The 17,500-nt window shown below is 43.8% G+C and overlaps 1 protein-coding gene across 2 annotated transcripts in view; it reads left to right on the top strand.

Moving 5' to 3' along the window:
• Positions 1–17,500, top strand: part of b4galt2 (UDP-Gal:betaGlcNAc beta 1,4- galactosyltransferase, polypeptide 2) — a 177,460-nt gene that overhangs the window by 54,566 nt on the left and 105,394 nt on the right. The window lies entirely within an intron of this gene.

Here is a 17,500-nt window from a genome sequence, read left to right as displayed (position 1 = left end):
GAAAACCACACGGAGATGCCGTAGGTCAGTATTGACTCAACGGAGCAGCGATAGAAGGACAGGAGCAGGTTATCAGCCAGATCTATTTTCCTCAGCCTTCTCAGAAAATACAGTCTTTGCTGACCTTTTGTCTGGAGTGCAGTGGTGTTGCTTTTCCAGGTCCTGTTGCTTGAGATGTTCACGCCCAGGAACTTGCACTTGAACTTTCCACATCTTCTCCCATGATGTAGATGGGCTGGATGAGCTCAGTGATTATTTTCCTGAAATCAACAATCAGCTCCTTGGTCTTTGTTGGATTGAGAATGAGGTTGTTTTTTGCATAGTGGTCTGACAGTGCCTTCACCTCTTCTCTTTAGGCAGTCTTGTCCCCTTCTGTGATGAGCCCCACCACTCTTCTATCATCCACAAATTTGATGATGGAATTGCTAGGATGGATGGGAAAACTTCATGAGAGCCAACAAACATAATAAAACATCCCAATTGAGCAGCAGGTTCAGCTGTGGTTTTTAGATTAGCAGATTGTTGCAATCGGTGTGTATGACACCTTGGACCCCAACATCGCAAACGACTTCTTGCAATGGAAACATTTCATCAAAGTGAATTATTGCAGCTTAATTTGTTTGATGTGTGGGAAAAGGGCTTTCATTATCTCACAAAGTGTGAAATACGTTTCTTTTTTTCTTAAATGTGGAATCATCATCATCAACTCTGCAACATCGCGTGGACATCGGGGGCGGTACCTCTGGATTGGCAGACCGGGGTGGTGGTTCCTCTCTTTAAGAAGGGGAACCGGAGGGTGTGTTCCAACTATCGTGGGATCACACTCCTCAGCCTTCCCGGTAAGGTCTATTCAGGTGTACTGGAGAGGAGGCTACGCCGGATAGTCGAACCTCGGATTCAGGAGGAACAGTGTGGTTTTCGCCCTGGTCGTGGAACTGTGGACCAGCTCTATACTCTCGGCAGGGTCCTTGAGGGTGCATGGGAGTTTGCCCAACCAGTCTACATGTGCTTTGTGGACTTGGAGAAGGCATTCGACCGTGTACCCCGGGAAGTCCTGTGGGGAGTGCTCAGAGAGTATGGGGTAACGGACTGTCTTATTGTGGCAGTCCGCTCCCTGTATGATCAGTGTCAGAGCTTGGTCCGCATTGCCGGCAGTAAGTCGGACACGTTTCCAGTGAGGGTTGGACTCCGCCAAGGCTGCCCTTTGTCACCCATTCTGTTCATAACTTTTATGGACATAATTTCTCGGCGCAGTCAGGGCGTTGAGGGGATCTGGTTTGGTGGCTGCAGGATTAGGTCACTGCTATTTGCAGATGATGTGGTCCTGATGGCTTCCTCCAGCCAAGATCTTCAGCTCTCACTGGATCGGTTCGCAGCTGAGTGTGAAGCGACTGGGATGGGAATCAGCACCTCCAAGTCCGAGTCCATGGTTCTCTCCCGGAAAAGGGTGGAGTGCCATCTCCGGGTTGGGGAGGAGATCTTGCCCCAAGTGGAGGAGTTCAAGTACCTCGGAGTCTTGTTCACGAGTGGGGGAAGAGTGGATCGTGAGATCGACAGGCGGATCGGTGCGGCGTCTTCAGTAATGCGGACGCTGTATCGATCCGTTGTGGTGAAGAAGGAGCTGAGCCGGAAGGCAAAGCTCTCGATTTACCGGTCGATCTACGTTCCCATCCTCACCTATGGTCATGAGCTTTGGGTCATGACCGAAAGGACAAGATCATGGGTACAAGCGGCCGAAATGAGTTTCCTCCGCCGAGTGGCGGGGCTCTCCCTTACAGATAGGGTGAGAAGCTCTGTCATCCGGGGGGAGCTCAAAGTAAAGCCGCTGCTCCTCCACATCGAGAGGAGCCAGATGAGGTGGTTCGGGCATCTGGTCAGGATGTCACCCGAACGCCTCCCTAGGAAGGTGTTTCGGGCACGTCCGACCGGTAGGAGGCCACGGGGAAGACCCAGGACACGCTGGGAAGACTATCTCTCCCGGCTGGCCTGGGAACTCCTCGGGATCCCCCGGGAGGAGCTGGACGAAGTGGCTGGGGAGAGGGAAGTCTGGGCTTCCCTGCTTAAGCTGCTGCCCCCGCGACCCGACCTCGGATGAGCGGAAGAAGATGGATGGATGGATGGATGGAATCATCATGCGACTGACAATCCCCGCCACACTCGTCAAATCAGATTTAGAGTTGCTGGAGCAACAAAAAAAAGAACTATTTGGTTACAGGCCATTTCCCAGGAGGTGTAGAGCGCACCCTCCGCCGTGGAACCCCAGCCATAAATAACTGAGAAATAAATAACCATTTAAATAGCGCCAACAATACTCCATTTACATTTGGTAACTTGAACATCAACCCAGTATTAGTGATATTTTTATTATAAGCGCTAACGCAGACAAACTATATATAGCGGCGACGTGATCACTAGCGTCTGTGCTAACGTTTACATCATCGAGTGGTAAGCTGCTTCCTCGCTTCTTTGCCGTGGAAGTTTATTGCATATCATAAATCATGCATCTCACCTGGATAGACGAAGAATGAGGATGTATTCCGACAAGTTGGTAGACTTTAACAGCCAATTTAGACCCTGAAATGGCGAGTACGACACAAAAAGACACTTGCCTTTTCTTTGTGAGGATTATGAGGTATTCTTAGTCAAACACGGGTTATATAATAACTTTCTATCAGTCGGCAGACCTTGTACAGTAAGTGATGTGTTATTATGTTTGTTGTCTCTCATAAAGTCTGCAGTGAGCAGAAATCATTGATGTTGTTGGAAAAAAAGTGAACGTTTTTTAGATGAATGCCCCACGTATGTTTAACATGATGTTAATATTAAATGTTATTATACATGTGTCTGTTACTACATGACATATATAAACTTACATCATGTATATAAAACCTTAATGTGTCATGACTTGGTCTTGGGTGTTAGCTTTTCCGGGATGCAACGGAAAGTTGGCTCGGGCGAGACGGGAATGTAAGTACATTTTTATTTAAACACTATAACTACAAAAAAAGGAAGTAAACAAAAGGCGCGCACAATGGCGGAGAACAAACTATGAAACCAAAAAGACTATAAACATGGAACAAAAACTTACTTTGGCATGGGACATGAAGCAGGATCTAAGAGGATGAAGAGTGTGTAGAGCATAATTGTGGGATGTCGTCAGAACGACAAACTGAAAACAATGAACTTAAATACTATAGACATGATTAGTGAAAGCAGGTGCGTGACTCAAAACGTGAAACAGGTGCGTGACGTGACAGGTGAAAACTAATGGTTGCTATGGTGACAAAACAAAAGTGCACAAAAAGTCCAAAAACAAAACCGAACATGACCAAAACAAAAACATGATCACACAGACATGACATAATGGAGCTGTTTGGATGTTTTTTAAGGGCTTTATAGGCAGAATAGAGCGACTCCCTTAAGCTCCATTGTAAGCCGACTTTTGATCGAATTGATTTCATATTTAGAATGCATTAAGAAAAAAATCCATCTGTCATGTTTTTCATAACTATTGTGAACAAATTCCCAAGAAGTGTACTTCCCCTTAAACGAATTCCACCTCTACATGAACGGAAAACAATCAAACTGAACATATTTAAAGTAAACATATTTTCCTGGCAGTTGAACAGAGTAACAAAATACAATTCCTCCCCAACTTCTACATTTGAAGTTCTTATATAGGTAATAATGTTAACGTAACTGAGAGTGTACATCTGGAACCAAATGGCCCCAATAAGGGTCCATTACTATTAACTGTCATTTAGATCAGTGGTCCCCAACCGGTCCGTGGATCGATTGGTACCGGGCCGCCTAAGAAATAAAAAAATAAATAAGTTAAAAAAAATATATATTTTTTTTTTTATTAAATCAACATAAAAAACACAAGATACACTTACAATTAGTGCACCAACCCAAAAAACCTCCCTCCCCCATTTACACTCATTCACACAAAAGGGTTGTTTCTTTCTGTTATTAATATTCTGGTTCCTACATTATATATCAATATATATCAATACAGTCTGCAGCACGCATGATTGTATTTTTTTATGACAAAATTTTTTTTTAAATATATAAATAAATACCAACCCCCCACCAATATTTTCACCCTTTCAGCATATTTAATGCACAAAAAGTATGAATTGTTGTGTTTTGGGCACTTGTGTCTTACTGTATGTCTATGGGCAGGAAGCTGAAGCAATTTGTCAGCTAGTCCTACATCTCCCATTGTGTCAGAAGAGTTGGTCATTTTGTCAGCTAGTCCTACGTCTCCCATTGTGACAGAGGAGTTAGTCAATTTGTCAGCTAGTCCTACGTCTCCCATTGTGACAGAGGAGTTAGTCAATTTGTCAGCTAGTCCTACGTCTCCCGTTGTGTCAGAGGAGTTAGTCAATTTGTCAACTAGTCCTACGTCTCCCATTGTGACAGAGGAGTTAGTCAATTTGTCAGCTAGTCCTACGTCTCCCGTTGTGTCAGAGGAGTTAGTCAATTTGTCAACTAGTCCTACGTCTCCCATTGTGACAGAGGAGTTAGTCAATTTGTCAGCTAGTCCTACGTCTCCCATTGTGTCAGAGGAGTTAGTCAATTTGTCAACTAGTCCTAAGTCTCCCAATGTGACAGAGGAGTTAGTCAATTTGTCAGCTAGTCCTACGTCTCCCGTTGTGTCAGAGGAGTTAGTCAATTTGTCAACTAGTCCTACGTCTCCCATTGTGACAGAGGAGTTAGTCAATTTGTCAACTAGTCCTACGTCTCCTATTGTGACAGAGGAGTTAGTCAATTTGTCAACTAGTCCTACGTCTCCCATTGTGTCAGAAGAGTTAGTCAATTTGTCAGCTAGTCCTACGTCTCCCATTGTGACAGAGGAGTTAGTCAATTTGTCAACTAGTCCTACGTCTCCCATTGTGACAGAGGAGTTAGTCAATTTGTCAGCTAGTCCTACGTCTCCCATTGTGACAGAAGAGTTGGTCATTTTGTCAGCTAATCCTACGTCTCCCATTGTGACAGAGGAGTTAGTCAATTTGTCAGCTAGTCCTACGTCTCCCATTGTGACAGAGGAGTTAGTCAATTTGACAGCTAGTCCTACGTCTCCCATTGTGACAGAGGAGTTAGTCAATTTGTCAGCTAGTCCTACGTCTCCCATTGTGACAGAGGAGTTAGTCAATTTGACAGCTAGTCCTACGTCTCCCATTGTGACAGAGGAGTTAGTCAATTTGACAGCTAGTCCTACGTCTCCCATTGTGTCAGAGGAATTAGTCAATTTGACAGCTAGTCCTACGTCTCCCATTGTGACAGAGGAGTTAGTCAATTTGACAGAGGAGTTAGTCAATTTGACAGCTTGTCCTACGTCTCCCATTGTGACAGAGGAGTTAGTCAATTTGACAGCTAGTCCTACGTCTCCCATTGTGACAGAGGAGTTAGTCAATTTGACAGCTAGTCCTACGTCTCCCATTGTGACAGAGGAGTTAGTCAATTTGACAGCTAGTCCTACGTCTCCCATTGTGACAGAGGAGTTAGTCAATTTGACAGAGGAGTTAGTCTATTTGACAGCTAGTCTTACGTCTCCCATTGTGACAGAGGAGTTAGTCAATTTGACAGCTCGTCCTACGTCTCCCATTGTGACAGAGGAGTTAGTCAATTTGACAGAGCAGTTAGTCAATTTGTCAGCTAGTCTTATGTCTCCCATTGTGACAGAGGAGTTAGTCAATTTGACAGAGGGCTTAGTCTATTTGACAGCTAGTCCTACGTCTCCCATTGTGTCAGAGGAATTAGTCAATTTGACAGCTAGTCCTACGTCTCCCATTGTGACAGAGGAGTTAGTCAATTTGACAGAGGAGTTAGTCTATTTGACAGCTAGTCCTACGTCTCCCATTGTGACAGAGGAGTTAGTCAATTTGACAGCTCGTCCTACATCTCCCATTGTGACAGAGGAGTTAGTCAATTTGACAGAGCAGTTAGTCAATTTGTCAGCTAGTCTTATGTCTCCCATTGTGACAGAGGAGTTAGTCAATTTGACAGAGGGCTTAGTCTATTTGACAGCTAGTCCTACGTCTCCCATTGTGACAGAGGAGTTAGTCAATTTGACAGAGCAGTTAGTCAATTTGTCAGCTAGTCTTACGTCTCCCATTGTGACCGAGGAGTAAGGTTTGGTACTCTGGTATTTTTGGAGTGAAAACCATCTGCTTTGGAATGGATTAGTGTGGTCTTGCAGGACTTTGGACTGTGACTGGACCATCTGTGAACTGTGGTCTTGCAGGACTTTGGACTGTGACTGGACCATCTGTGAACTGTGGTCTTGCAAGACTTTGGACTGTGACTGGACCATCTGTGTACTGCTCTGTTACTTTCTTCTTCTCTTATCCAACATCACATACATGTAGTATTTTCAACTTCTATCTACGTATCTTCCGGCTACTTCCTGCAGCAACACATCAATCTATTCCATCCATCCCTTCTCTACTGCTTGTCCCTCTCGGGGTAGCGGGGGATGCTGGAGCCTACACCAGCTGCAATCTCCTCATGAAATTACTTTATTTTCTTTTGTTTTCTTTATTTGTCAATTTAAAAATCCTCAAGGAGCAAATGTGCGAGCCATTACTCACAGTTATGGTGTGTTTATTTGAAATAATCACGAGCTCGTATTTTATTATGGCAGCTTACAAAAACAATATTTCTCAATATGTTGAGCATTGGAATTCAACATGAAGGCAGCCACCTTATTTGATGTTGCATGCTGTGGATCGTAGTGTGGTACAAACACGACACAGAGTCAGATAGGAAAGATATAAGTTGATGTTGATGAAATACTGATAAACATGTTACATGTAGAAGCAATATGTGATGTTTCTGTCTGATATGATAGTATGATAATACTGATAAATATGTTACATGTAGAAGCAATATGTGATGTTTCTGACTGACATGAAACTCAACGTCAACGTTAACCATTCCAAATGAGACTATCAATCTAGCTAGCATCGCTGCATCCATCCATCTATCCACATCTGCAGCCTATCATCCATCTACCAATATACTATCTAATCAAACATCCATCCATCATCCATGCATATAATCCTTCATCCACTCATCTGTCTAAACCTTCGTCTATCCATCATCTATCCATCTAACCTTTCATTTATCCATCTATCTAATCCATCATCCCTCCATCTAACCCTATATCCATCTATCTATCTAATACTTCATCCATCCATTATCTAAATCTTCATCCAGCCATCTATCAGCCATCTATATGACCTTTCATACATCCATTTATACATCTCTAAAACAGGGTTGTCAAAGTCAAGGCCTACGGGCCTTGAATGAATGATCTATGATGATATTTGATTAGTATTAGAAGCGGCCCGCAGGCCACAGCCGCCTGCTGCTGTTGTGCACGCACCAATACTCCATCAGTGTTGGCACTAGGAATTTTCCCAGGGACCCCATCAAGTCATAAAAATGGGGTCCCACTTTTTTGTAAGGTTTTGAAAACAAATGTTAAATGTATGCATACTCCTGTTATATCTCACATTCTATGTTGTGTTTTGGAAAAAGGTTGCCATAAACGTTACTTCATTCATTAAAAAAAAATAGAAAAGAAATGTGTAAATATATTCAGTTATAAACAATCATTCACTTTCTTCTTTCCTTCATGGATCTAAACTTTACCGCTGCCGATATTTTTTTCTATATTTTATTGTAATATTTTCAGAAAGTGTTTGTTCAATTTTTGGCCAAAGCAAGACAAAGAAAACAATCTGATATTGTCTTTATGTTTTAGTTTTAGTTTTAATGCCACGATTTGAATAGTCCGTGTGCACAGATTGTCCTCCATGCGGCCCCCCGCTCTATACCATCCATCTAACTAGAGTGCCAACCATTTTATTAGAAAAACTTTTAGATTTATATTCTGTTAGTAGTCAAATAGCTTCAATAAACCAGCATTTCAACTATTTTCCCTAAAATATGAATTGAGGCTATAAAGTTTGTTTTTATCTGATTACTCGATCGCTAAAGTAATTGATTGCTGCAGCCCTATAATCAACCCTTTCATCCATCCATCATTTATCTATCTATTATTTATATAACCTTTCATTCATTCATCTACACCAGTGACATGCGGTGAGGTTGATGGCTGGTGAGGCACTGACTTCATCACAGTCACATTTACAAACATATGAACCCTAAAGAGTATCTTATTCACCATTTGATTGGCAGCAGTTAACGGGTTATGTTTAAAAGCTCATACCAGCATTCTTCCCTGCTTGGCACTCAGCATCAAGGCTTGGAATTGGGGGTTAAATCACCAAAAATGATTCCCGGGCGCGGCGCCGCTGCTGCCCACTGCTCCCCTCACCTCCCAGGGGGTGATCAAGGGGATGGGTCAAATGCAGAGGACAAATTTCATTACACCTAGTGTGTGTGTGACAATCATTGCTACTTTAACTTAACTTTAACTTTACACATACAAACTGTAGCACACAAAAAAGCACATTTAATTAAAAAAAACGTTATTATGGTCTTACCTTTACTTACAAATTAAGTCCATGCGCCGCAACTAAAGCCCTCACTTAAACTTTCCACGTGCAAGATTGAATCTATTTAAAAAAGTGTAACCGAGGGTTTATAAATGTTGCCTATACTGTATGAAACTGCAAAATAACAAACACGGAGGCTCCAGTTTACACGAGGACCACTTTATTTACCTTCTTTCAAAAACTTCCGCTCCACCCCATGTCATCACTTCCGCTCTTAGCGCCTTCAAAATAAGAGCTCAAGGCATATACTGTATAACAGCGCATAACAGGAACTTAACATCACAAAGAGGAAAGCCCATGAAAATAGGTTACAAAAGTTATTTAATAAGAAGCCAAAAAGTGCAAAAACAATAATGTTCATGTTGGAGGAGTTGTGAATTAGATACACCTGCAGTCTGCAGGTGTGCCTAATGTTGTGGCCCTGCAGTCATTCACAACTCCTCCAACACGAACATTATTGTTTTTGCACTTTTTGGCTTCTTATGAAATAACTTTTTTAAATAGATTCAATCTTGCACGTGGAAAGTTTAAGTGTGGGCTTTAGTTGATATAACAATTCTACGGCGGGGGTGCAGGAGGCGGGGCTACTGGAGCCTCAACCAGTGCGTCTTTTGCAGCCGTTTTATGATTGCTCAGCACAAGAAATACGTTACACACATACAGTTGTTGACAAAATACACTGTACATTATATACCTCAGCTAACTAAACTATGGAAATGTATAATATAGTTCATATAGCAATACAGTCTCACTGCACAGCAGGCCAGCAGTTAGCTGAGTCCGGAATCCATGTTGAGGCACTGAGTGACGTGCCTCAACTGGCTGCTGTTCACCGCACCGTCTCTTCTCAGTATTTGAACGGCAAATGTGAAAATTCAGCGATTTTGAATAAAAATAATCTAAAACTGGTGAAGTTAAATGGAATATAACTTTATAGTATAATCACTGGATACATTTAACAATTTAATAAATTTTTTTTTCTTTTTACATTTTTTTTCTTTCCATGATGGCAGGTGAGGCGGCCTCACCTGCCTCTAGTGACTGCACGTCACTGGTCTACGCAGACATCATCAACTATCTCATCCATTCATCAACCTACCAAACCTGTCATTACCTTTGCCAGAAGGTTATAATTGCTTGGGTTTGACAGTTAGTTAGTTAGTTAGTTAGTTAGTTAGTTAGTTAGTTAGTTAGTTGAAATCAGAAAAAATCTATTTTTTAAAGGATTGTTTACTATTGGGAGGTAGGAGCTCTACACTTTCTTCTAGTTTACTATCGTTCTATCTTCAATTTTTCATTCATCAATTCAACCATCCATTTATCCAGCCAAGCTCTCGTCTATCATCCATCTACTCAGCCTACTATCACAAACTCCTCCACCTGTTCAACGACACAACCTTTCATCCATTTACTATTGAGCCATCCATCATCCATTCACCCAAACATTCGTCCATCCACTCAGCCATTATTCACCTGCTTCCTCCTACTTCTTTTCAGACATGTAATGAGGAATTGTAAATATGCCATGTATCATATTGTAACAGTATGCATGTTCCAAATAAACTTACACCATAAACCATATTATGAATGATCCAGCCATCAATCCAAACATTAGACATTGATCCATCTACACAACTTTTTGTCATGACTTGGATCTGAGGTTTAGTTTTTCTAGAAGGCAACGGAAAGTTGGCTCGGGCGAGACAGGAATGATTTATTTAATATATCAAAAAACGAAAAGCACGTACAGTGGCGGAGAACAAACTATGAAACCAAAAGACTATAGCATTAATAAACAAAAACTTACTTGGCTTGGACAAAAATAGCAGCATGAAGGATGGACATGAAAACAAGTGTCAGGAATGTACAGAGCATAAATGTGAGATGTCGCCAGAAAGACAAACTGAAAACAATGAACTTAAATACTACAGACATGATTAACGAAAACAGGTGTGTGACTCAAAACGTGAAACAGGTGCGTGACGTGACAGGTGAAAACTAATGGGTTGCTATGGTGACAAACAAGAGTGCACAATGAGTCCAAACGTGAACCAGGTGAAACTATATGGAAACAAGACAAGGGAGTGAAAAGCCAGAAACTAAAGAGTCCAATAACTAAACAAAACAAAACATGACTAATACAAAACATGGTCACACAGACATGACACTTTTGATCATCCATCCATCCATTTTCTACCGCTTGTCCCTTTTGGGGTTGCGGGGGGTGCTGGAGCCTATCTCAGCTGCATTCGGGCGGAAGGCGGGGCACACCCTGGACAAGTGGCCACCTCATCGCAGAACTTTTGATCATCTATCTTGGAAACATGTACTGCATCTACATCCATCCATTCATCATTTAGAATCAGCAACAGCTTCCACACGTGCATAAATATTGCACAAATGGTTTCATCTTTCCACCCAGAGGTGGAATTACACCCTGGGCAAACTATCCCTTGTTTTTCATCATCTTAACAACATCTGAACACAGCAGTTTTGTCCACAGAGAAACAGCAGACAATTAACATAATATGAATTTACTGCTCAGACTTAGCAGACATTTAAACCTGTTTTTCCACCCTGTTTACAACTGCATTAACATTAACAACAGGTGTGAAGTGCAATCTAAAACTTGACTTTTCTAGCCTTCTTTGATGCAAAATCATCAACTACACTCGTGTTGCAAACACAAACTAGACTAGGTTGCCTAGGATTGAAATTACAAACCCCCCAAAAGCAGTGAAGTTGAAAATACAACAAATCCTTTTCAACTTATATTCAATTGAATAGACTGCAAAGACAAGATATTTCATGTTCACACTGAGAAACTTTCTTCTTTTTTGCAAATATTAGATGATGCCTGCAACATGTTTCAAAAAAGCTGGCCCAAGTGGCAAAAAAGAGAGAAAGTTGAGGAATGCTCATCAAAGACTTATTTGGAACGTCGCACAGGTGAAATGGCTAATTGGGAACAGGTGGGTGCCATGATTGGGTACAATAGCGTATCTAGTCGATACTACTATGATTACATCGATGTTTATTAGCATCACAAAATATAATTTTGTTTTTTTAACATTTATAATATGTTTATAAAGTCAGTAAATATGTCCCTGGACACATGAGGACTTTGAATATGACCAATGTATGATCCTGTAACGACTTGGTATCGGCCCGATACCCAAATTTGTGTTATCATCCAAAACTAATGTAAAGCATCCAAACAACAGAAGAATAAGTGAGTATTACTGCTACCAAAATATTGGTATTGGGACAACATTAGAGTGTACACTTATTTCCACCTCGTGTTCTATATAAAACTGAGGCGGACATGTGGCAGCCTGTGGGTGGAATGGGCAGAGGTGTTAATCACCCAAACCATCAGCATCATCCATCCAGCCAGCAACCCAACCACTTCGTCATCTACACAACCTTTAATCCTTTCATGTACCATCCATCCATTTACTCACCCTCTCAATGTGCTATAATCCACTTACCCAACTTTTTCTATCATCCATCTATCCATCATCGAGCCACCCTTCTCATCTGTCCATTGTCCTAACAATCCATCAATCATCCAGCTACCAACCTGCTAGAAGTCTTTAGTTCACCTGTCTAGTCACTTCTTAGAGTTCTGTAGTCTATTTCTGGAGTGCTGCTGGCATTTCTCACCCTGTATGCAAACATTCCACTTCTGATTGTTTGTCAAATCTTTCAGCATCTCACCGGTTGCACGACAACTTCCTTCCATGCTATTTTTACTACGCCTAACTTTGCTCTTTTTGCCACCGTGCTCATCGGCCGCCTCCTTTTGAAGTTGAACTTGTGAAAAGAGGTTTCCTGACAAAAGCACAGATGTGTTTACAGGCAGGACGTAGACAGTTGGATGCATACTTGCCAAACCTCCCAAATTTTCCGGGAGACTCCCGAATTTCAGTGCCTCTCCCGAAAATCTCCCGGGACAACCATTCTCCCGAAAATCTCCCGATTTCCAGCCGGACAACTATATTGGTGGCGTGCCTTAAAGGCACTGCCTTTAGCGTCCTCTCTCACCTGAAAAGGAGACTATTATATAGGTTTATCTATAAGCCATAAGACGTTGGCCGAATGGATATAGTCCCTCATGAACGGTGAGAGAAGCACAACGCAGTATTATGGGCCACCTTGGAAGCAACATCCCGTTCTCATTTGCGGATGTTTTCAACAAATCGGTGAAGGATATGTTCCCGTATTCAGAGATCGCTCGCCAGTACTCAAATGGCAGAACAAAGGCTACTCAAATAGTGAAAGGTAATTCGGAGGTCTCAAGGTTGGCAAGTATGGTTGGATGACTTCTCGGCTACTTACTTACTTAGTCCTCTTGCACTTCAGGGCGCGTAGAGCCGACCATAGCAACCAGGTCTCTCCATCTGGGTCTGTTGTGGGCAAGGTGTTGAGCTTGTGCCATAGTCACATTGCAGGCCTTAAGGTCCTGGGTTAATACATCCAGCCAGCGAGTCCTGGGGGCGCCTCTAGGGCGTCTCCAGCCAGCTCGCTGCGGGTTGAAGTCCAGGATTTTGCGCGTGGGGTGTTCGCCCGGCAGGCGGATGACATGGCCATACCAGCGCACTCGCCGCATTGCTGCGAGGCGAGAGGCTGGGAGCTGTTGGGTTAGCTCTCTTAGGGTCTTGTTGGTGACATGCTGGCTCCACGTGATGCCTTCTATCCTCCTGAGAGCTCTTGAATCAAAGCCATCTAGCCTGGCCGCCAGGATGTTATTCAGCGGCCATGTTTCCGAGCCGTACAGAAGGACAGATATGACAGAGGAATTGTAGACCCTCAGATATGTGCCGGTGTCGCCACAACGGTCTCCACAGGGACTGCATGACGGAGGCTGCAAGGGCGCGACGGCGGTCCACCTCTCGTTTGAGGTGGCCGGTGTTGGTGACTGTCGAGCCGAGGTATCTGACGGTAGGGACAAAGTGGACAGGGGTATCCTCAAATAAGAAGGGTGGTGGGTCTGGTCCATCACCGATATGCATGAGTTCGGTTTTGGACCAGCTGATTTTCAGGCCGAGCTGTTTGGTCTCCTCATCAAACACACCGAGGGCCTCCCTGAGCTGGTCAGCGGTCTCACTGAACAGGGTGGTGTCATCGGCGTATTCGAGGTCCTTTAGGGTGTAGTTTCCAAGTGACACCCCGGGGACTCGCACACAGACTCTGGACATCAGGTGTTCGATGACACAGTTAAATAGTTTTGGTGCGGCAACACAGCCTTGCCTGACCCCGCTGTTGATGGGGAACCACTCAGAGTCTTACTTCTCGGCTGGCATTTCAATATCAGACTGTCACACTGATTTCTCCCCCTTGCATCCATGCATCCTTTTTTCCCCAAGATGGTATCGCTGTAGTGGCTGCTGGTGGCAGGAGCTCTGTGCTCTTGTGTCGTCCTTTTGTGTTCCTGGTGTTTCCCTCTTCTTTTCATGTGAGTTTTTTTTATTTATTTTTGTAACTTTTGGTTGGAGACCCTTTGGGACTGTGCGACAAAGGGTGGCACTTTCCTGACTTCTGCCGTGCTTTTTTGTGGGCTTCTGGATCTGCCTCCTGGTAGCCTTTTGGCCGTGGAGACCAGCTGCTGGGTCTCTGCCACACCAGAGTCCGTTTGGAGAGACTGGAGGAGAATGTGGATGAAGAGACAGGACTGCGGAGTTGGTGCTGAGCGCTGGGACGGACAAGCTTCACAGTGTCTTGGCTGAATGAGCAGGTTTCGGACACCTCGGTCTCCTTGGACGTATCCTCGCTCATCCATGCGGACTGGACACTGGCCCAGAGTTGGTGGGCTCTCTTGGTTGCTTTGTTGGGTCTGCTCCTGTCTCTGGCCATGCTCCCCCCACCCCAGCAGACCATGGCGTGGAACACCACAGAGGCCACCATAGTGTCTGTGGGTGTTGAAATTATGGTTGTTGTTTTTTGGTTGCTTGTCTATGCATGGTGCAATCATGTGTGCGCGATTGCTTGATTATTTTTAGTTTTTTTGTTGTCTTACTTTTGTGGCTGTGTGTAGAAGTGGCACTGTTGGAGTGGCAGCTGGTTGCGTCAGCTCTGCTCTTTTAATGTCCTTTGTGTTATTTGATGTTTCCCTCTTACTCACATGTTTTGTGTGCTTTTTCTCCTTGGCCTCAGTCTGGACCCCCTCTCCAGGGGCCCAGGCCTAGACTGAACACCCCCCAACGTTAACCTGTTTCTCACCTTTTTTGTAAGGGGCACCAGAAGTTGGCAGACCCCTCAGCGATCCGGTTCTGTCTCCCTGTAATGTTTGATCCTGTTCTGTCTCCTTGTAATGTTTGATCTTGAATGGATGGTGCTGATAATCCTACTTTCCCCTCGGGGATTAATAAAGCACTTCTGATTCTGATTCTGATGTAGCCACGTATGGACTTAATTTTCTTCAGTTCTAATGTCCATCCATCCATTTTCTACCGCTTAAAAATATTTTAGCTTGAGGTCATGTTTAAGCAGAATTATACACTTTCCTTGAGGAAAGTGTATAATGTTCAAGGCTAACATTTGAAGCTTTTTGTAGCCACCTTGATCCCTGTTGTTGGCTGCCTAATGCAGTATGCATTCTCAAGGGATTCTAAGTAGATTGGATTGAATAATTGATTGGACTCCTTGGAGGGAAAATGTTGTAGATAAACAAGTCTTCACGCTTTAGCTTTCTGTGCAAACAAACACAGACCTTAAGGCTGTAGAGTCCATCAGCAGACAAACATAGCTCACCTGAAGACCTTCACTGTTTTCTCTCGTCTGGTACGTTTCCATGCACTACTAAATTAGTCTGATTTCTCACATAATTCGGCTCCAAAGAAAAATTCTTAAAAACAAAAAAACATCTTAATTGGACTGTGTTTGGCTTTTGAAAAATTGGACTAACACGCCCAGAAACTATTTTTCTGTGCCATGTAGGCATTATCTGTGAGGCCATCATCCTTGGAGGAACAACACGCCATTTACTACATTATTAGTATTATTTACTACATTATTCACAACCAAAGAAGAACAAGCCGGTGAGGAGGAAGGGGATGAGGAGGGATAGTTGACATGGCTTTGTACCTCATTGACATTATTTTGTAGAGGCTACTTCTGGCGACGCTGCATTGCTCCGTTGACTTTGTCTTATCATGCTCATTAATATTGCGCGGCAGTGATGTGAAGCCGTTGGTGTTGTTAGCTTCGGCGGCAAGCAGTGGCTCGAAGGTGTTTTTTCACCGGCCACAGCTCTGCCAGTCTTTCTTGTAGATCAATTGTGTGGTCAGAAAATATCTCCAACTCTTTCAGTTTTGTTGTTTAGCTGGGTGTTGCTAGGCATCAGCTTTGAGCTAGCATGTGTCCCCGGCTTTCAGCATCTTTGCTTCACTTGCTTTAGCTAATCTGTGCCTGCCGCCGAGCGGAGTTCACATTGAATATGTCGGCTAGCTATCCTGTAGCTGTGATCGCAATTAATAGTCAGGAAATTACAGTTTTTTGTCAAAACTGTGGTGTCGGGAGCAGAGCTCTTCTAGTTTGCGTCCTCTCTCGGCAAGATGCCAGAGTCTTCGGGGAAAGCGCAACGTAGTAGGGCAGTGAAAAATATTGCAAAGCGTGTAGGAGCAAAAACGCAACCCTGCTTCACCAACTGGAATTCATCAGAGCGAGTGCCTTCAAACTGCACCGTAGCCTTCATGCCATCATGAAATTCAGTGATCACCTTCAGCAGCTAAGCCAAGTCTTTGCAGAACAAGGCAGAGTCCGGATGGGCTGACATAGTCTCAGACCCTGATTAAGTCCACAAATACCAGAAACAGAGGTTTTTGTTTTTCAATGCACTTTCCCTGTAGTTTTAGAACACAGAACACCATGTCTACTTTCAGGGAGTACACGGTCTGCAATGACTTGTAGTAGTGGTAGAACAATTCGTGAAAATACCTTTTCGGCCAGACTGAGCAGATACATTCTTCTGTAGTCGTTACAGTCTGCACCGTTGTAGATGGTGATGATGTTACCATCTCTGAGGACATCTGGGAGGTATCAGTTGTTCCAGCAAGACACAACCAGATGGTGTAAAACAGAGACAACCTGCCTTGAAAACCCCATGGAGTTGGCCGTCAGCTCCGGGACACTTGTTATATTTAAGGGTGTTAATGGTAGATTTGACTTGCTCAATGGTGATGTCAGCATCCAGGTCAGTCATAGGGCTACCTATGTAGCTCAGGGACAGCATCAGTTATTGCCAGTGTGCAGGCTGTGACAGGCTGGGCACAGAGAATGCTTTATTGCTCAGCCCATTCTTCCAGTTGAGATTCCAGATCAGTCAAGAATTCACTAATTAGGAAACGGAGTGGAGACGACTTTTTGGGGACTAGGCCTAAAGCTTCTCTAAGGCCGACAAAGACACCTCGGACGTTGCCACTGGATGCACATGACTCGATAGGCTCACATAGTGTGTTCCTGTAGTCTTGCAAGGCAGTACGAGTGGTCTTCTGGACATTGCGACATGCCTGCTTCCATGCGGCCTTATTTGAGCGAGTGTTATGCTGCAAGCAGGACAGTCTGGCTGAGCGCTTCGAGGCAATTGCTGGTAGTCGCAGGCTGGCATGAGTCTTGAACCAGTTTGGCTGTGACCTGGATAGCTTTCCAAAAGTAGAGAATGCAGCCTTCGTTGTGACAGAGTGGAAGTGATACCAGACGGAGGATCTGTCTGCAGGTGAGAGGAAGGTTATTTTCATGTGGTGATGAGAAGACATCGCCACACACACATACTTCTTGGAATGTGTGGCTCGGTTGGTAGAGCGGCTGTGCCAGCAATTTGAGGGTTTCTGGTTCGATCCTCGGCTTCCGCCATCCTAGTCACGTCCGTTGTGTCCTTGAGCAAGACTCTTCACCCTTGCTCCTGATGGGTCGTGGTTGTGGCTTTGCATGGCAGATCCCGCCATCAGTGTGTGAATGGGTGAATGTGA

This window comes from Nerophis lumbriciformis, linkage group LG03, assembly GCF_033978685.3.
Source record: "Nerophis lumbriciformis linkage group LG03, RoL_Nlum_v2.1, whole genome shotgun sequence".
In the NCBI taxonomy this organism is placed as follows: Eukaryota; Metazoa; Chordata; class Actinopteri; order Syngnathiformes; family Syngnathidae; genus Nerophis; species Nerophis lumbriciformis.
This window is presented reverse-complemented; position numbering and strand designations above follow the sequence as displayed.